The sequence below is a fragment of the Urocitellus parryii genome, chromosome 4 (genome assembly GCF_045843805.1).
Source record: "Urocitellus parryii isolate mUroPar1 chromosome 4, mUroPar1.hap1, whole genome shotgun sequence".
NCBI lineage: Eukaryota > Metazoa > Chordata > Mammalia > Rodentia > Sciuridae > Urocitellus > Urocitellus parryii.
Genome location: NC_135534.1, coordinates 188,610,140 through 188,631,185, shown reverse-complemented (window position 1 = coordinate 188,631,185; position 21,046 = coordinate 188,610,140). Strand labels below are relative to the sequence as shown.

Below are 21,046 nucleotides of genomic sequence, written 5' to 3'. Positions count from 1 at the left end.
AACCAGAGCTGATTCCAGGACCTAGGCTTGAGCAGTAGGTCAACGTCTTCCCCTTGATATCACTGAGGTTGAATTTGGGAAGAGATGGAGCTGTAACTATGACAACTAGCTTGTCATCATACGGAAAACTGAAGACGAAGCCACCATAGAGGAAAGCAGCGGAGTCACTCACACCAGCAGATGCTCATGGCATGAACTGAACACTGCATTTGTCCATGTCTGAAGTCTGAGATACCCCCTAGGTCCTTGTAGGCATGGGAACATTGAGTTGGATTTTCTGTCAAAAAAAATTCTCCTGTGTATATTAGATGTTCTCTTAAACTGGTCTCCTTCATTTCCTGTTGAAAGAGTAGAATACATTTAATATTTCCATTTTTTATTTTCCACACATTCCCTCATCTATCATTCCTTAATGTCACCAACTCTTTCCACACATCTAATTGAAATAGCCATTCCTCAATCCTCATATTTCTTGGTTACACAAAAGCACAGTTAACGAACCAGCTGGTATATTCTGGAAACGTCTTTCCTCTTTGGGCTTCTATCTCTGATCCCTCCCCCAAGCTCTCCTCTGGCTTATCTCCTCTGGATTCCAACATAAGTGCTTCCCAAAGTTCTAACCTCTTCTCCTCCTACCTTCTGCCCTTTAGCAATTGCATCCCTACTTCTAGTTCAAGCCATAAATACCTTTTACTGAGACAGATGCAACAGCCCTCTTTACTCCCAAGCTGTAACTCTATAACTTTGTTCTCTTCTCCAAATAAACTCCTGCCCAGCTCCATGTATATCATTTCCTTATTTAAAATGTGCTATCTTCCCTGCTCCGTTGCCTCCAGAATCATCACTAAACACTTGTGCTCAAGTCTGGCATTTAGATATCGCCGTAAGTCTGACTCAAGCCACTGTTCCCTGCCCTTTTCTGTTTGACTCAGATCTCAACTCCAAGCACTTGGAGTCGTTCAGATCTGATTTGAAAGCCTGGTGTCTAGAGGAACCTTGGGTGGAGAGAAAATGTTCTATGTGTGACAAATGAGTAAGCAGATGAATGCATGAGTGAATGTTTGTCTTTTGCCTACATCTCACTCTGGCTCTGCCTTCCTGCCTGGTCTTGTTCCCATCTAATTCAGTGCAAGTTTCCGTCTGGCTCAGTACAGTTCTCTGTTTTCACTCCTTCTGTAGATGTTATTGCTTGGTGGCTGCTGCCCCTCAATAGATTTTATTCCCATTTTATGATGATACAAGACTCTCAGTTCCCAACTTACTCTGTATCTAGACTGTTGAGCAGATATTAGCCATTCTTCTGAGCAAAGGCTTGGCCCTATTTGGTCTCAGCTCTCTATGGAGGTTGGAAAGCCCCCTCTAAGGGGAGGTGAGATACTCTTAAAAACAAGTATATCTTTAAAGGTATCTAAAGGGTACAGACGGATCTCTTGAATTAATGGAACAAAATGCCGGCACTCCCAGATCATGAATGTTAGTGAACTTTCTGTTATAATAACAAATACCTGAGATAATTAACTCAAGTTTATTTTGGCTCATGGTTTTGGAGATTTCAGTTCCTGTAGCTCATTGCTTTTGAGATACATCGGGGTAGGGAGCACATGGCAGAGAACAGCCACTCATATCATGGCTGGAAAGCAAAAAGGAGAAAAGGAAAGGGGCCAGAGTCCCCCAGTCCCTTTCAAAGACATGCCCCCCATGACCTGAAGACCTTCTACCCTGTCCCTGAAGGCTACAAGCCCTCCTGATAGTGCCACCCTTTACTGCATAGACCTTTGGAGACACTTAAGGTTCAAAATATAGCACCAAGATCTCAAAATTTTGATTTACTGCTGGATAACTGCTAGAAAATACCATTATCTGAACTTGCAATGTACAAAGGAGTCCACTTCTAAATTTTGTTTGCACCTGTAATCATGTCTCCTGATGTATCATACCTGGATCAATTTAGATACCATTTTTAAAACTCCAGTAAAAATTGCAATAATGAAACTGTTTGACAAAAAAAAAATCCATCTTCTATGCAAAAGACAAGAGTCGTAAAAAGGGAGGAAGAGATCCTAAAGAGATATCCCTGCAACTGAGCAGCACTGTAGGTTCTGCAGATCCTCACTTCTACTGTTGCATCAAGAGCTTCAGTTAAACCTTGACACCGCTGAAAACCTCCCCCAGTTCTACCTCATAGGGCTCTGAAAAGAAAGCCCCTAGAACCAGAGAAGATTTGGGGTGGCCAGGCAAAAAGATTCATTCATGCGAATTTTCTTTCCCTTGCAATAGAACTGACCAGGAAATCTCTCATTGACATCCACTATCTTCCTGGGGGTAGAGAAAAAATTAAATTCACTTCTTTGGAACCAACTCCATAAATGTGTTTCATCCTTCATCTGGGACAGCACAACTGGAAATGGATTTATTGAAGCAATTACGTTCTATTTATCTGGTTTTTTTAAAACCCCTAGAGTGGAGTTTCTATTAAGGATTGTTACTAGAAATGTCCTCACATTTCTGGTAAAATATCTGGCAAAGAGCCACTGTCCATTATACCCTTTCAAATGTGCATGGCATAAAAGCCTTATGATAATTCCTAGGTAGGAGATTATTCACCTCGTTTGGAAATATGATCCACTTCCTTTCGTTAGAACAAAAAAGTCTTTGCATTTCTCTTTTGCCATTATTCCAAGAATCTCAGGATCACCTCTTCTGATTGAATTCAGTAGCCTCCCCGTCCTGCAGTTTCTTGATATTCCTAGACATTCCCACATCTCATCATCCTTTATGTTTTCATTATTTTATTTTGCCCTGATTCATGTTCATTTCAATTATTTTTAAAGTATATAAATCATAAGACAAAACTTCAAAAAATGAAAACAAATGAGGCCATTTGCAATGACCCGTGGTGGTTTATGGGCATTTCTTGGTTGCTGGAAATGTTCACATAGAGGTTAGAAGAGCAGCTGGCAGGGATACAACATGAGCCACACCACTTAAGGAGAAAACCACAACAAATTTTGGGTAATCAAAAAGGCTTTTCCCTTTCTGCTGTACCCCTTAATGTTTTTATCTAGAACATCACACCATGTTCCAAGAAGATACATTGTGGTAAATAAGTTCATTCCTGCTCTACTTTTCCAGATGGGGCACCTTGGCTGGTTCTTTTAACACAGTATTCTATTGTAAGTACAGTAGTCCCCCTTTATGCGATAGTCGGGGGCAGGGCAGGGGGGTTGTGTTTGCTCCCTAAATATATCTTACTATATCACCATCCCTACACAACCAGTCATGGCAACAGGAAATTCAAGACCACAACCGTCAGTCCAGGTGCACATCATCAATAATGATGTTTTGTGAAACAAGTTGACAAGCCAGAGTGGCATGGTGCATCACTTCAAAGTCATTGACCACGAATACCACACTTGGAGGGCCACACTCCTGGGAACTGGTGAGGAGTCAGTCAGGATTCTCTTGAACACTTGCAAGAGGAAGCAGCCAGATCACCAGCGTTTGTTCTTCTTTCAGAAGGAGTCACGCAGGCCATTAAAACATCACTTTTGTTATAAGTAGTCATGACACTCAATTGTGTTCACTGAAGAACATAGCTGGAACTGGTGTCAAGAGACTGCCTACAGTTCTCTTGAAGCCTTGACCTTGAGATGACTTGCCCATAGGAGAATCTGGGGCTGCAGAGGGCAAGCTTACTGCCCAGGTAAAAGAGAGATCACTGCTTTGCAAAACTGTCAAAATCCTAATGTGAGGAAAGGCATGAGAGCCTTCCAGACCCCTCTGAAGAAAGCTGTCCAAAGGGACTCAGAGGAAAGCTCACCTGAGCAGAGCATCCCCCGAAAGAGAGAGAACAGACATGAGCTCACTCCTTCACCTAGGCTTAAAAGACATGCTTGCCCCGGAACTGGGGGGAAAGAGGAGGATGTAGAAAGCAGGCATGTGTAACCGTGTAGAAAGAAGGCATCTGAGCTGATGTTTTCAGTGGAAACATGAGAACGGGGGTATAGGCCATTGAAGGAAGAGCCCCTATAGCCACATTTATACTTGAGAACAAAGTTCCATCTCACATTTCCAGCAGGCAGAAGACATCTCCTCTGGCCAGAGTCCCAAATCACTTTTCCTATTCTCTGTGTGGCTTGAGATGAATTCTCTCAACATCAGATCCATTCCTCCTTTCCCCTTCTGTGGAAAACCACACTGTGCTGAGAACATGGCCCTCAAGCAGCCTGTCAACCATTCAATTGCAGGCCCAGGTTAAGTTTGGCCTGAGGGTCAAATCAGACCCTCTGACCTATGGAACCCAGCCACACCCATTTGTTTATATGCAAGATACAACAGCAAATTAGAGTAGCCTATGAATCATGAAATAGGTATTATCTGGCCCTGTATCAATGAAGTTTGAACCTGAATCTAACACAGAAGAAGAAAAGCACTTCTACCATTATTTATGCCGGCAATGCTCAAAGAGTCAAATATGTAAGAACTTTCTAAACAAGCAACAAGAAAAGGAAAATAAATTAGTATTTTACTGACTTCTCACTATGAGAACAAGTTGAAAAGATAGCTCCTATAGATAAGGGGGGGAGGGAATTAACAGCTTGCTTCTATGAGCTCTTTTCTTGAAATTGGGGGCATATGTTCAAGCTTCCTTCTTGTTAGGATTTAGCTCAACTCCAAAAACCTTCACTGAGTTTCTTGCATTTGCAATGCCTGCCCTGGATGTTGTGAAAAGTCAAGGGGAAGCGTTCAAATACTGGGTTGACCTTATGCAGATGGTTCTCGGGTGTTAGAGTCTGTAAACAAGTCTGGATGGCGCCTGGCAAAATGCCAGAGGGAGTGGTTTGTGAAGTAAGGCCAGCAAGCCATTAAGTGTGGAGATTCCTTATTGGTTGACTGCTGTATCTAGTTTATGTTAATTAAGATAAGCTGTGTGGAATGTATATATACCCCTCCTGTCCTACAATAAACGGCTCCCACTCCTGCTGTATCAATGTACACAAGTTGTTCGTCACCCCCCCACCCCCACCCCACCCCCATATTCTGCTGCAGCCGGACTGCGGCACTGGGGAAGAAGTGGGTGGGGTTCAAAGGGAGAAGCCAAGACAGGATCAAATAGCACCCTGCCCACCTCTTAGCAGATGGTGGAGATAATCTGAAAACTTCTCATCTCTTCCATCTTATTCACAACATTGAATGCCTTAGTGTAAACCCTTCTAAAATAATATATTATTATAAATGATGAAATTGTATGTACAAACACTTCTACAGCCATCCCCCAAAAATGTCTTGTGTGGGTTGGTGGTTCTGTGCTACTCTGTTTGCTGCTGCTGTTGTTGCTGCTGCTGCCTCAGGATTTGCTGTTGTTGTTAGCTAAGTACAGATGTCTGGGAAAATGACGAGATTGATTTGAACTGTGTAGCTGGTCCAAATATATAACTTCAGTATTCACTCAACCAAAATTGCATATCAACTGGCCAAGACATTTTCTTATAATTATTCTATGAATGCATCATCATTAGTCAGACTCTGAAGTCTAATTTTTACTCTCAGAAATTCATGTGTTAGGAAGTTCCACTGTCTCCAGCCCTTTGTATTTTCTCAGTAACAGGAATAGACTTTTTGTAGGTGACCGAATGCCTTTGACCTTCCGAAAACTGCCTCTGGTTGAACTTTGATGATAAATGGTGGGGTAGGGGTCATCCCAGTACTCTATTTTTGTATATATTTGAAAAGGTCTATAATAAAAGATTTTGAAAACTTAATTCTTGGGCTTGGGTGGTACTTTGTTCATGAACGGCTTCCCTCTGTCCCTTGGTCTCTGGACACTGGCGTTCATAGCTCTCATTAGCAATCATTCTTGGGGTAGCAGCTGTACATAAAAAATAAAGGCAAGAAGAGACATAAACACACTTAACTAATGCTTCCAATGGACGTGTGCCTTTGAGAGGCACAGCCCAGCATCAGCTTAAAATGAGAAAACACTCTGGGTACAGTTCACAAACTAATTGTCTACCTTATACAGTTGGCCCTCCATATCCACATGTTCCACATTTTTGGATTCAACTAATGACAGATCACAAGTATTTGGAGTAAAATTGCATTTGTACTGAACATATACAAACTTTTTTCCTCTGGTCATTATTCCCTCAAAAATACATTATAAGAAGTATTTACTTTGTGTTATTATAAGTAATTATAATAACACAAAGTAATTAAAATACAATAAGTAATTATAATAACATAATTATAAAATTATAAGTAATCTGGAGAAGATTTAAAGTGTATGAGAGTACATTCGTAAGTTATATGGAAATGTCAGTCCATTTATATAAGGGTCTTGATCATACATGTATTTTGCTTATCCATGGAAACCAATTCCCACACTATCCATGGAAAACTGCATATGTTCAAAAGAAGGTTACTTATAAAATAAGTTCTTGTCAGTAGCTGTTTCTCATTTCTTAGCTGCATTTACTAAGCTCCTGTGTATGCAATGTCTATTAGTCGAGACACAAATGTAATATTGACAAATTGGACAAAGAAAGAATAAGACAATTGGTACCTAATCCCTGAAATTTAATGCTACTGAGAATCTCATACTCATACTTCAATAACCAGAAATTAATATGGAATAACTTATGCTAAACCCATTAATATAGTGCCTATTCTGTAAGGTTCTAAACTAGAAACCAAAAATATGGGGGAAAAATAAGGGTTAGTGTCCATCCTTGCTCTGGTGGAACACACAGATGACAAAGTCAATTATTTAATCATGGAATGTACAGAGTACCATGGGATCATAATGAAAAAATTCAGAGACGATGCCATGAGTTCATGTTCAACCACCATGAAGGCTGGATAAGATTAGCAACTAAGGGGCTGGGGTTGTGGCTCAGTGGTAGAGCACTTGCCTAGTATGTGTGAGGTACTGGATTTGATTCTCAGCACTGCGTATTAATAAATGAATAAAATAAAGGTCCATCAACATCTAAAATTTTTTTTAATATTAGCAACTGAGAAAAGATGGGAAGAAGCAGAGTGTTAGAAAATAGCATGGGTATGTGTCAGGAATTATTTGAATAACAATACAATGATAAAATTATCACTAGCCTATGAGTTCCTGCAGGATTGTGTCTGTTTTGTTCACAATATATCTTGCTCATAGTAGGCACTCATTAAATACAGTTTTTCTTTTCAAAAAAAAAAGCACAGGTTGACTATCCCTTTCCCAAAAATCCAAAAATCCAAAATCCAAAATATCTGAGATTTTTTGAGTGTTCTCATAAGCCACAAATCTGGTGCTTCAAATGTACACAAATCTGGTTCCATGCACAAAATTATTAAAAATATTGTATTGAGTTATCTTCAGGCTATGTGTATGAGATATACACAAGATGTAAATGAATTTTTTCATTAGACTTGGGTCGCATCTTCAAGATACCTCATTATGTATATGCAAATATCCAAAAATCTGAAATCTGAAACACTTCCAGACCCTAGAATTTCAGATATGAGATAGTCAAACTGTATTTGTTAAATGGACAAACGAATCTAACTCTGAAGTGCTGTTAGAGTTGAGAGTCTGTGGTAGGGGGAGGGACAGCGAGGTAGACAGAATAAAATCAAAGAGACCTTATAACAAGCTTGGATTTGATGGTGATGGGGAAATGTTGAGGAAGTTTACAAAGAAGGATGGCATGAGTGGATTTGTGGTTTTGAGCTTCAGGAAGGAGAGGAGACTGAGAAATAAGACAGGAGACAAGTTATAGAGCTGTTACTAAAATTCAGCTAAAAGTGGACAAAGGTAACATCCATGGAATTATGTAGCAAAGTTGATGTCACCTAAAGCCACCAGAATGACTGACATGAATAAGATTGGCAAACACCAAGTGTTGCCAAGGCTGTGGAGCAACCAGAATCTTCCTCCTTTGCAAGTAGAGCATAATTTGAAAGTCTATGGAGTATAATTTGAAAAACTGTTGGGTAGTTTCTACTAAAGTAGAATTCTATAATTCCACTTTCAGATACACCCCAAATGAGTTCTTATGTGTCCCAAAAGATTTCTCACAAAGATAGGAACAAAAATGTCCCCAGAAGCATCATTTGTCATAGCCAAAATGGATAAAAGTGTTACATTCCTGCAATGGAATACTGAAAAATAAATGTACTGCTGCTACAAAGATAAATCTCCTGAGTATCACATTGAGCGAAAGAACCCAGATGCAAGAATACACATTAGAGAATTTCATTTGTAAAAGTTCATAAACAGATAAAACCTATTCATTGTGAAAAATTCAGAGTAGAAATTGCGTTTGAGCTTGGGAAATGACAGGGCAGGGGTGTCTAAATATACCTTGATGTGGGGTGTGGCTACACAGTGTGCTTTGTAATAATTTTCCAAGCTGTACAATTATAATCTTTGCATGGTTTTGAATGTATATGAATTCTTTTTAATGTGGCTTCAGTTTCCTGGCTTGAGTGACAGTATGGGTGAGAGTGCCCTGAGCTAGATTCCAGGTACCTAGAAGAAAGAAGAGTCAGACTCCACAATAGTTGGGGCTCTTGTTGCACCAATGGCTTCTGGATGACCTTGATGGCTATCCAAGTAGCATAGCACAGGCATATCACATCTCTCCTCCCTGGCCCCTGCATTCCTAGAACTTGTGACATCCCACCATGAAAACAGTTTCCACCTAGAGAAGCCCATCTTTTGGGGCTCCAAAACTCTCTGACTCCTCAATTATTTTTGCAGTAAGAGACAATCTAAGATAAGCAGACATAATCAGATTCACTAAGGCTTTTGCCATATGCAAAATATATATATTCATATATATCTATATATGTATGTATGTATATATATCTTCTTATAGACCACTGGGAGTCCAGATAACTACCTGGACTTTCATGGTGGCAGTAACAGGGAAGAGACACACCTTAGGAACTTCCTATTCAACCCTTACCAGTGTCTGTCTCCTGCTCAGATGTCAAGCTACTTCTGTATCAGAAAAGTAGAGGGTAGAGACTTAGGAGGATTGTTGGCAGAAGGTACAATAAATGGATAAGTAGGAGCCACTGCTCCCACATAATGAAGCCCACTCTTCCAGTTCCCATGAGAAAAACAGAGAGACTGAAGTGGAACCCAGAACCTCTCCCATCCTCCATTTCATTCCAGCTTTGGCTAAAGGGACAAAGTTCCTTTAAAATCAGATTATGAAACTCCTTCATGTCCCAGAGCAATCATTCAGCAGTCATCTGTTAGGAAAGAAAACCATTTGCAGATCCTTTCTGACAGCTTCCTCCCCTGGCCAAAGCCAAGGGGGAATTATTTATAGGGAGATGGTTACAAAGCAGGCAACTCAGACAAATAATGAAATTCTGCACCCACACCTAGGAAACTGTATTCTCAAGAATCAAAGCAACACTTTGCTGTAATACAAGTGAATTCATGGCCCAGCAGGTAAGTGGATCCACAGCCGAGCAGGTAAGTCAATGCGATCAAGAGCAAGTTGAAGCCTTGAATTTACACTCAGGAAATAGATAAATGAATTCTCCAGGCAGAATGCTGCTGCCTGGAGAAGCAGAATCATCAGGAGTGTGGATAGTTACATTCTCTGCAGGACACTGAGCACTGAAATTTGTTCTGGACTTTACCAACACTTGCTCCAAAGTCCTGACCTCATTCTTGGTGCCAAAACCGTCCTTACTAGAAACAAGTCTTCACCCAATTCCAGCCTCTGTTTACCTATACACCCTTCCCTCTCTCCAACCACCAAATACAATTTATACTAAAATCATAATGAGCAGTAAGGGTTTGGGGCTTCCATATTTCATCAAATATAAATGCTTATTAAAAATGTACCACTACTTCGTATACTACTAAAAAGTGTTCTGATTAAAACCAAGAGATGTAAAATGTTGAAAAGGAAATGTGCATCTTAGAATCAATTCTATACAATGACATGACAGAGTCAGGGAATAAGAAGACACAAGCCATTTGGTTTTAGAAGATCATGTATATGAATTAATAGGTCCTCAATACCAATGCAAAAAAACTCCAATTATTGGGAATTTCCAATTATTGGGATAGACAAGAGGGATTTTGTGGAGAATTATAGAAACCTGGAAAATATTGCTGTAAGCAATTTTGAAAGGGTGACAAATGTTAAAATATCATAATTTAATGTTTAATGTATTCTTTATATTTAAAGTATCTTGAAGATTATGGTAATGAAGGAGTTCATTTTATAACCAGGAAAGAAATTCCTCAAAGCTTCAACATCTTTGTAATGCTTGAATAATGTTTTACCTTTGTGTGTTTGAAACAGATTTTTGAATTTTATGGAATGGATGTTAAAAGATTGGAAGAGACGATTCAACAGTTCATGTAAGCTGCTACCAAATCAAAATATACATGTGACATTTTCAAAGGCAACAGCAAACGTGTTTGTTTTATTTCCAGCAAACATGGTAGAGTTCTATCTTCTCTCTCCTAACACTTGAATAGCAGAATACCATATTGCAATATAACTGCAACGTTGCTTAAAACTGTTGCAATATCAGAATTGTGTCATTTCCATTCTCCAAGGCAGCCTTAGCACTTCTCTGAGTTCGCTCCTTAGGCAATGTTTTCTTGACCTTCACAGCAGAGGCCATGCACGGCTAAGTAATGCCAGGTCATCAAGGTTTTCCAGAGATTTCCAAAGATGCAATTCTTCACAGTGATCAGAGAACAAATAAATGCCTTATTATCCTACAGTGCTCCAAAATGGAACTTTCTCACCAACTAAGTCATTGTTTGCAATACAAAATTCTTTCCAACACAGCATCTTATATTTGAACTGTCATTTTTCTCTCCTCTGCCTTTCTAAAATTCTCCTAAAAATAATTTCTAAATCTCACAAAAACAGAAAACATATAATCCCTTCTCTTATGTTTTGTGTGTGTGTGTGTGTGTGTGTGTTGTGGTTTTTTTATTTTTATTTTTGTGGTGGTGCTGGGGATTGAACCCAGGGCCTTGTGCATGTGAGGCAAGCACTCTACCAACTGAGCTATATCTCCAGCCCCTAGATAATTCTTTTATCATCTATAATATGTTTTTAAAAACTGAGCAGGGGGCTGGGGATGTGGCTCAAGCGGTAGCACGCTGGCCTGGCATGCATGCGGCCCGGGTTCGATCCTCAGCACCACATACAAACAAAAGATGTTGTGTCCGCTGAAAACTAAAAAGTAAATATTAAAAGTTCTCTCTCTCTCTCTCTCTCTCTCTCTCTCTCTCTCTCAAAAAAAAAAAAAAATGTTTAAATTTTTTTTAAAAAATGAGTTTAAAAAAAAAAAAACTGAGCAGGGCATATGCCTAAAATTCCAACTTGGGGAGTTGAGGCAAGAGGATCTTAAATCCAAAGCCAGCCACAGAACTTAGCAAGGCCCTAAGCAACTTAATGAGACCCTGTCTCAAAATTAAATTTTTTTAAAAAGGGCTGGGGGTGTGACTCAGCAGTTAAGTGCCCCTGAGTTCAATCCCTGGTACCAAAAATAAATAAATAAATAAGAAAGATATTTGAAGCCCAGAGAAGATGACTCTTTCTTATGACTGTACTCCCCATGAGGTTGCCTCTGGATGAACACTGGAATCAGAAAAAGTAGAGCCAGCTTCCCCAGCCATAAATGATTGAGATTTTAACAAAGAATGGGATCTGTGTTCTTTATTAGAATCCTCTGGGCTACAAAGTAGGGGAAAATGGTACCTGCTAACTTGTTCATTCAATAAATACTTATTGAGCTCCTGCTCTGTACCAAATGCTGTAACAAACATTAAAAATAAAACTTGATAGGAGGTTAGAAACTGGGGGTGGGGAGATGAGGGAGGGAAGGGAAATCCATGAATTTCACATATTTCTCTCTCTCCTCTGCTTTTCTCTTTGCACCTGAATCATCCCTTCTATCACTATAGATAGATGCTCTTTGTTTTTCAGTTTTCTAGCAGAAAGTAGCCTCTGCCAACCACTCCCAGTCATACATTATCACCTCCACCAAAGAGAACAGCCAGACCATTCAATTGGGAAAGACTCCAGACAGAAAGCTGGGAGCAGTGGCAGAAGCCTGTAATCCCAGCAGCTCAGGAGGCTGAGACAGAAGGATCCCAAGTTCAAAGCCAGCCTCAACAACAGTGAGGCACTATAAGCAACTCAGCAAACCCTGTCTCTAAAATACAAAATAGGGCGGGGGATATGGCTCAGTGGCTGAGTGCCCTGGAGTTCAATCCCTGGTACCCCCCCCTCCCAAAAAAAAAGACTCAGAGGAAAGATAACAACACAAATCAAAATAAAATGACAATTTAAAAACAAAACTTGACTGTTAAGAGCTGACACATGCATCCATACTTGCATATGTAAATATCCTGTGCTAAACAATGTGGTAATCCCTCTACATTCATCACCAGGTTTAACCTGTACAACAATCCTGTCAATATCATTGTACTGGGCAATGTTTAGCAGGTGGCTTTCTAGGAGGAAAAAGTCGTGGTTCCTAGTGATTGCCAATTTCTGCAGTGTAAATACATAAGAATTTTAGGTTGCTAGTGCCATCCCTAAACACAGAGTTGGAAGAGAGATACACGATAGCCTCTTGTGAGCTGGTAAGATGTGACACACCACTGCCTGCTAGCAAGGTAGTTCTCTTCCTTCCTTCCTTCCTTCCTTTTCCAGTGCTGCAGATGGAAATCCAGGGACTCAAGCATACTAGTGAACATTTACCACTGAGCCACATCCCCAGCCTGGAAGGTACTATGTTTATGCCTATTTTCTTACACAGGACAAAACAGACACGATGAAGTAAAATAACTCCTTCAATTTTGCCCAGAAGAATCTGTATTAGAACCCAGGCTGCTGTATGTTTGCCAAAGTTGAGGCCGAGGATTTAAGAAAAGTAATATAGTTGAGCATATATAATGGTACCATGCTGGTCTTAAATTCTACCAGTTAAACTCACTGCTTAACAAAATTAAAGATTAAAAGATTTCAGATCGAGCCAGGTGTGGTGGTGCACACCTAGAATCCCAACTGCTCTGGAGGCTGAGGCAGGAAGATCACATGTTTGAGGCCAGCCTGGGAAACTTAGTGAGACCATGTCTTGAAATAAAATTTCAAAAAAGGGCTAGAGTGTGACTCAGTTGTACAGCCTTGCACAAAGCCTTGGGTTCAATCCCAAATACTAAAAGAAAAAAAATGAAACAAAACATTCAGATGATCTTGTCGGATGCCCTCATTTTAAAAAGAGCCATTTAGAAGGTTGGAAGTGTAGCTCTCTGGTTGAACAGAGTGCTTGCCTACCAGACACACAGCCCAGGGTTCAATTCCTAACATCAAGAAAGAAAGAAAAAAAAACAAAGGAAGTGAGATACAGCTAATGAAAGGTATAATTTTCAAAATCAGACTTGGACTTGGAGATTACCAGAGGATTTTGGTTAAGAACTGAGGGTGTAGTTTGCTGGTAAATACTTGTCTAGCATGTGCCAGGGGCCCTGAATTCATCTCCAGTGCAAAAAAAAAAAAAAATGGTTCCCCAAAAAAGTTTTGTTTCTCCTTTTTCTTTTCCTTTTTAAACAAAAAACACAAATATTTTTAGTGATGCTATGTATCTTTCCAGCCCAGAAGGGACAGATGGAAATGTTCATGGGATGAGGAGACTGTGCGTCACTTTTGGAGGTCTGACTGCATTTCTTTCCCATAAGCCTAACCCTGCCACAGAGCAAACGTGGAAGGACCTGTGCCCCATGGTATTTCTTAAATCTTTGGACTCAGATGTATGCTAGGTGCATTCCACAAACAAAAAAAGAGTTTCTCTGACTCGACTAAAGCAAGAACCCAGTTGAGATCTGAACCTGTCTCTCTCCACCTACTCCTCATGCATGCCATTCTCCCAAGCCCAGGTGATATCTGAGTGAGGCTCAGACACAGACTGGGCCAGACAAGATGTCCAGGCCTGGATGGAAGCTTGGAGCTTTCTACTCTAGAGAGCCGGGCTGTGGAAACAACAACAATATAGCAGGGAACTGTGGACCAGAACGACACTAGTAAAAGTGAGTGACAGTGTCTGACACTTTGAGTAAGTCCTCACAGGCCACACTGTAGGAAGGATAATTTGAAAATTATCTAGTGACCATGGAAAAGTCAATTTATATGTATGAAAGTTTAATAATGCAATTGTGTAGGATCTTAGTCCATTTGGTGTTGCTAAAATAGAATGCCACAGACTGGTAATTTATAAGGAAAACATATTTATTCTTACTGTCCTAGAGGCCAGGAGGTCTAATACCAAGGTACTGGCATCTTGCTTGCTGTGTCATCCCATGGTGGAAGGCAGAAGGGTAAGAGAACACATGAGTGAGACAGAGGCAAGATGTAGAAGACACTTGTAGACTCCCCTCATAATGACAGCAATCCATTGATTGCCTCTTAAAAGTCCCACCTCTGGACACTGTTGCATTGGGGATTAAGTTTCCAACCTATGAACTTTGGGGACAGTCAAATCATACCAGATAATGTGTGCATCTTAGATAAAGGAGATCCAAGGACCTTGCTCCAGAGCTGACACAAGTCCCTGGCCCTCTGGGAAGATCCGTGAAAGCATCTATAAAGAAGAGGAACAAGGTGATTGACTTCCATGCCCAGATGTGCAGATGTCACATGGAGTTCCCCGTGCAGCCCCAGGCATTTTGTATTCTCCACATGCTGGAGCAAGCAGATGTGTCCTTTTCTTCATTGTTATTTCCGTCCTGCCTTCCATTTTAACCAGAAAACAGTGCATACCTCAGAGCCCAAGGGCATTCCCTGCAAACTCCAGGCTTCTTTAGCTCTCTCTCAGCAGCAAGGTTTCCCTATGACTTCCCCTGCCTAAAGGTGGAAGGTTCCATGTTTTTATTATGGCCTTTCTATTGGAATAGGGAAAGAGAAGGAGACGTAACTTATTTCTTACCTCGTTGTCTAATGCTGAGTTGTGCTTTTTTACTAATCCAATTTTTATATATCAAACACTCATGTATTATCCAGCCAGGGCATAATCTAATAATGGTTCTTAAATTGTAATTAATGGGTCAGCATTTTCTTAGAACAACAACAAAAAAAAATCTAAGTGCATCTATTATAGTCATAGGAAGTATTATTTCATGAAACTTGCTTAGTTATATAACATTTATGCTAGGGTCATGATGTAAAATATACTTATTGTGAGTTCTACTGAGTTTGAAAGCCCTTGATATAAGGGGCCTCATTTTTGTCAGGGATGGCCTAGTACAGGGAATCTCTAAGTGAGCATCTGGGACCAAGAGCAGGAGCATTGCCTGGGAAATGCAAACATCAGACCCAATCCAGACATCCTGAACCAGAACCCTGAGGGGTGCAGGTGTGGGGACACGTGAGAAATCCAGGTGACTCTGGTTGCACATTCATGCTTGAGCCACACAGGTAAAGTATAAAAGAAGACTGATGAAAAACATTGATGAAGCATTAGAACAAAAGAGTGATGACAAAAACAATTGGCAACACTTTTGATAAGAACCCCAGATAAACAATTAGAAAAGCAGATTCAAAACTCTTATCAAAAAATTAAGCAATGAGACTTCCACTAAGATCCACTTGGTAAGCTTTCCCTCTCCGAAAGGGACACAGGCGTCCACACATGTGCACACACAAACGGCATCTTATTAAGTCCTCCCCAAACCCTGCAGGACATCAGTCATAGCCATTCTCATGGGAAGAGGCAGGAAAGGGCACAGAGAGGAGGTACTTGGTTCACAGTCTCACCACTAGGAAACGGTCGAGCCCAAATGGAAGCACAGATGTGCTGAAGAAAAGTCAAGGCATGATAAATGAATATGACAAAATTCTCTCAAAGCAAATAAAATATGCCCCATCAGTTTTTTTATTGGTGTCATATCTAGAGCTAGGCACCCTGTAATAATGGCAATATTACATAAATTGGCAATATTACATGCGGTAGAGTAAAAATCACCCTTGGATGAACGGACATTTAAATACAACTAGGTACCATGTATTTTATCTGGAAACTTCAGGTAGACCTGAAAACCCACCACAACCAACAAAAAAAGATGGCTTCCCCAGTGGCCGTGCACACAGGGCTCCGTGGCTGTACCAGGGAAGGAACACTTTCCTCTGTCTGGAAGGACCAAAGGAAGCTTCACAGAAGACTGTGTGGGCTGACCTGGAGAGATGTGATGAGCTTGCTGGTGATGCACATGATAGATGAGTGTAGTCTGACGGGCAAAGACTGGGAAGAATGTTCCAGATGCAGGGAAGAGTAGAGAGTTTGAAAATAATGCCTGGGGTGCATGAGCAATTTGGGGAGGGGGAAATGAAGGTGAGAGCCTGAGCATGAAGGGGTTTGGCAGGAAGAGGAATGACTCAAAACTTCATCCTCCTGCCATGGACAGGAAACAATTCAAAGGGCAGATTTGACACATCTTCCTTCTTTTGACACTTCTTCTTTCTGATAATCAAAACTTGGACTAAACAGTGCTTCACAAAATGTGGCCTGTGAACTGATGGGACCGTGAGAGACCATTTCAGGGTAATAGGAACTTCTTTTGCGGGGAGAGGGGCATACTGAGGAGCACTCGACCACTAAGCCACATCCCCAGCCCTATTTTGTATTTTATTTAGAGACAGGGTCTCACTGAGTTGCTTAGGGCCTCGCCATTGCTGAGGCTGGCTTTGAACTCAAGATCCTCCTGCCTCAGCCTCCAGAGCTGCTGAGATTACAGGCCAGCACCACTGAGCCCCGTCAGGAATTTCTTTAAGAACAATTGAAAGTCTTAATTTGACTCTTATATATATACTTTAGAAAATTAAAATGTTATTTTTAGAACAGTTGTAGATTTACAGAAAAACTGAGCAGAAACTATAGAGTTCCCTTGTGCCCACCTCTACATTTCTTTTTATTCTCTTTATCATCTCTCTAATAGTTGCTCCTCCTGCTGGAGAGATTGGCAGGGTAGGGCAAGAGAAAGAGAGTGGTTGGCCTTTGAGTCTTGGCTAAGCCACATACCAAGTAAGAATTCAAAATAAAATCCATTTTTTTTCATTGTAATCCTTTGGGGAGATTATTTCTACTTCTGAGAACATTATGGATTATAGAATACACTAAATCTGAGCCCATTATCTTTTCCCCTTCCACTTCCACCTGCATTTGTAAGTATTCATCTTCTATTTAAGATGTGATAATAAAAAAAATTGTGTTGTAAGAAGAATCTCTATTCCAAAAGTGAATAGATTAAGTGTGCCTCCCAGGCTTGTTATTTCTAAATTGGGAAACCCTATGTCTATTCCCATTGAGACAACTTCCTAAGGACAAAGGCTGTGGTTTTCCATCTTTGTGTGTGCGGCGCCCAGGATATTAGCAGGTATTTTTTTGAGACTTGTAAATATTGGTTAGATGAATGACTGAATGAATGACTCCAGGATTCCAAATGCAATCAGGAATCCATTTCTGTTACTACCTAGAAATGCAGGTAGAGATGGAAGGAGAAAAGATAATGTGCTCAGATTCTATAATCTATAATCTATAAACTGGTCCTACGGGAAGGAGCAAAACTGTCTATAGTTCTCATTATCTTGCCTGTAACACATAATAACAACTCACACACTGCAAGGCTTCTGTGCACTTTACAAGGCTCTAATCTGCCCCCACACAGATCACATTAGGAGGGTGAGAACTAATAGTCGGCCCAAATGCAGACACAATAAACATCAGCAGCAGCCAGGAATGAATCTCCTCCAGGTTGGGACTGGCTCTGTCTCTATTAATCAAGCTGGCAATTAATCACTGTCTTTGGTTTTGAAGCTTTCCTGTGGGGGCAGCATGCAGGAATGAAAGAATCACAAGCTCTGAAATCAGAAAGACCTCAGGATGCAGCTGTGACTCAGTCACTGCAGAGCCAGAGGCCTCCCAGGGCTCAGTTTTCTCATTTGTAAGCCAGGTTACGATGGCTACCTCCCAAAACATCATCGAGAGCACTAAATGAGATAATGTGCAGTGTTCTGTGTGGTACCTGCCCCTAACAGGTATTCAAGAGTGGTAATGACGGGGGTAATGAGGAAGATTGTCTTTTCATTTCAACTTTTCCTACCAGATTATAATCTTACTGAACACGTTGACTTTCTTCTTTCTTTCTTTATTCTCTTCCTCCTTCCTTCCTTCCTTCCTTCCTTCCTTCCCTCCTTTCTTCTTTTATATTCCCCAACAGTCTCTGGTTTAAAGTATAATAAAGTGGTTGGGCATCCCAAAGACAGCCAAATAAACTGAAGTTTTTAAATGCTCAGTGTTTTAGTGCTTTTCATAAACCTGACAATGTTTAACCACGGTAGGGTAAAGTGTGGCAAAAAATTAAACTGTGTAAGTGACTAGTAAACTCTGTACTGTCTTTCATAAATCATTGATAAATTAAGTGTGGACAAATAAGAAAATAAAGAAAAAGAAGTAATCACTTCTTAAAATAGCAAAATGTTTGTTTGGGCATAAAACCTGATCTTCCCATATTTCCCATCAAGATGTCCTATTGAGCCAGGTGCAGTGTTGCACACCTGTAAGCCCAGCTGCTCGGGAGGCTGAGGCAGGAGGATCGCAAGTTCAAAGCCAGCCTCAGCAACTTAGCGAGGCACTAAGCAACTCAGTGAGACTCTGTCTCTAAATAAAATACAAAATAGAGCTGGGGATATGGCTCAGAGGCTGAGTGCTCCTGAGTTCAATCCCTAGTACCCCCCACCCCCCCACCCCCACCAAAAAAAATGATGTCCTATTGAATATGTGCTCTGATCACAGACACTCACCATTGTGGTCACACCTGAACAAAGATGGTAGCTGCTCTTCTCAACAGTTGCCCAGGTACAAATTCAAACTGATTGTGTTAGTCAGCTTTTCATTGCTGTGACCAAAATAACTGACAAGAACTTAGAGGGGGAAAAATGTATTTCAGGCTCCTGGTTTCAATCCATGGTTCAATCCACCCGGCTCCATTGCTCTGGTCCTGAGGTAAGGCAGAACATTATGGCAGAAGGATGTGGTGAAGGAAAACTTCTCAAGTCATGGTATCCAAGAAGCAAAGAAAGACAAGAAGGGTCAGGCATAGACACCGTTTTGAAGGCTGCATTCCCAGTGAGCTGCTTCTTCCAGCCACATCCCACCTGCCTATAGTGACTACCCAGGTGTCCATTCAAATTATTTATCCATCAAATGGACTAATCCACTGGGAAGTTGCAGCCCTCATCATTGTCTAAAAGTTCCACCTCTGAGCGAAATTGCATGGAAGATCATCATGTTTTCAAACATGAGTTGCGGGCAGGGCATTCCAAATCCAAACCACAGCAGTTGTTGATAATCTACTTTTAGCAAGTGAACTCTCACCAGGTAGAAGCCATTCTCCAAGCTTAGCCCTTATTCACTCCTGCTTAATTTAACTGCAGTTATCATTAAACTTATTTTTTCTTATTAAAATACCTTAACTTGAACCTAGCAAAGTCCTCATTGGCACCTGCCTTTATAACCATGTCACTCTTACCCCAAAGCCTCTTTTTGAAATCAGTAGCATTGGACAATTGACTGTGATACAATTTTTTTTTAATTTAATTAAGCCACAGTCTCTCCAGTGCTCACCAGGTCTATGAAAGTCTACTTTAGTCATATTATGATTTTTTCTAAGCATAGCACTTATTCTAGGTCAGTATAGATGTGTGTTCAAACTGATCCTGTCAAGAAGGATCCAAAGATTGACGTTTAGCTCTTATTAACCAGAAAGGCAACTGACATCTCCCTTTCTAAAAGGCTTGGAGCTGAAAGGGGCCTGGCAACATTCAGGAATGCTTGGTTGTGTCATTACTGTTTCTCTCGTTATCAGTGCAAAGAGGAAAATTAATATAATTATTGCACCCTTCTCTGTGTCCTTGACCTGGCCTGGAAATGCCATCCACCCAACCACTCTTTGTTTTATAAAAAGAAAATGAAGATACAGGAAGAAAGAGGAAGAATTACCTAAGAATGAGGGTCCAGATTGGTTGGTGGGCAAAGTGAGCTGGCAGAAATAGATCTTCCAGACTTTCCTCTGCTGTTTCCTTATCTGACCTTCTTGTGTATGCTGTTTGTATGAAAAGGTTATCTATATTACATGATTTAAAATATTCCAAATACCTTCAATCACCAGTGGTCTTCAAAGGGCAAATATGCCCAAGTGCATCATATTAAATCCACCCCCCCCGAGATTTAAAAAATTTTAAAGGTAAATTCCTTGAGGAGATGGGGAGTGAGAGAGAAAGAAAGAAGAAACATCCCAGAAAAGATTCAACGACAGAAATCCGAGCAAGAGGAGAGTTGGTGTATAGAGGAAAGGCCGCTAAGAGGAGAGAGAAGATTCTAGAAAGGTAAAGCAGGGACCGGAGGAGATGGGAAACCACTCTATGGTTTCACCTCTGGGCTGCCCCCTGGATAGAATCTGAAATTCTGGGTTATTCCAAGAGCCAAATCTGCCACATACATATCAGAATAGCTCTGCCTCTGGCAGACGTGACTTCTCATAGTCTCTGACAGCCCTGTCATCAAGAGAGCTGGAGGTGTCAGTCCTAGGACACTTGGTGGCCAAGGCTACTCTAAGGATATTATGGAGGACATATTTCTCGTGGTTTTAGCATGAGGAATGACTACATTTCTCAGAGTAGCTGTTTTTTACTTTGTGAACTCTCTGAACCACGAAGCTGAACAAGGTTGTGGTCGTAGATGCTGTGACGGCCCTCCACACCCTCTGAACCAAGTCCGGAGCCAACAACTGGTTGCTGTGACTACCGCCTCCTGGTGGTTCCCAGCTGCCCCCTTCTCCCAGGAAGATGACCCTCTGCTGACCAGAATGCTTGGCCCTGGAGGCCACAACCTTTCCAAAGGCAGTCCATGGTCAGTGCCTGAATTGGAGGGATATAGAAGACCTATTGCCTAAATGGAGAAGCCGTGATGGAGCTCAGGCTTCAGAGCCAACTTCTATGAGTTTACC

General features: G+C 40.9%; 1 non-coding gene and 1 pseudogene across 2 annotated transcripts in view; both read right to left on the bottom strand.

Moving 5' to 3' along the window:
* Positions 1-7: 7 nt before the first annotated feature.
* Positions 8-21,046, bottom strand: part of LOC113184408 (cAMP-regulated phosphoprotein 19 pseudogene) — a 44,610-nt pseudogene continuing 23,571 nt past the window's right edge. Inside the window, exon 2 of the transcript XR_013343445.1 lies at positions 8-338. The product of XR_013343445.1 is annotated as a cAMP-regulated phosphoprotein 19 pseudogene, transcript variant X2 (transcript). The remainder of the gene's footprint in view (positions 339-21,046) is intronic.
* Positions 10,986-11,058, bottom strand: Trnav-cac (transfer RNA valine (anticodon CAC)). Its single transcript has one exon. It is a non-coding gene; the product is annotated as a tRNA-Val (tRNA).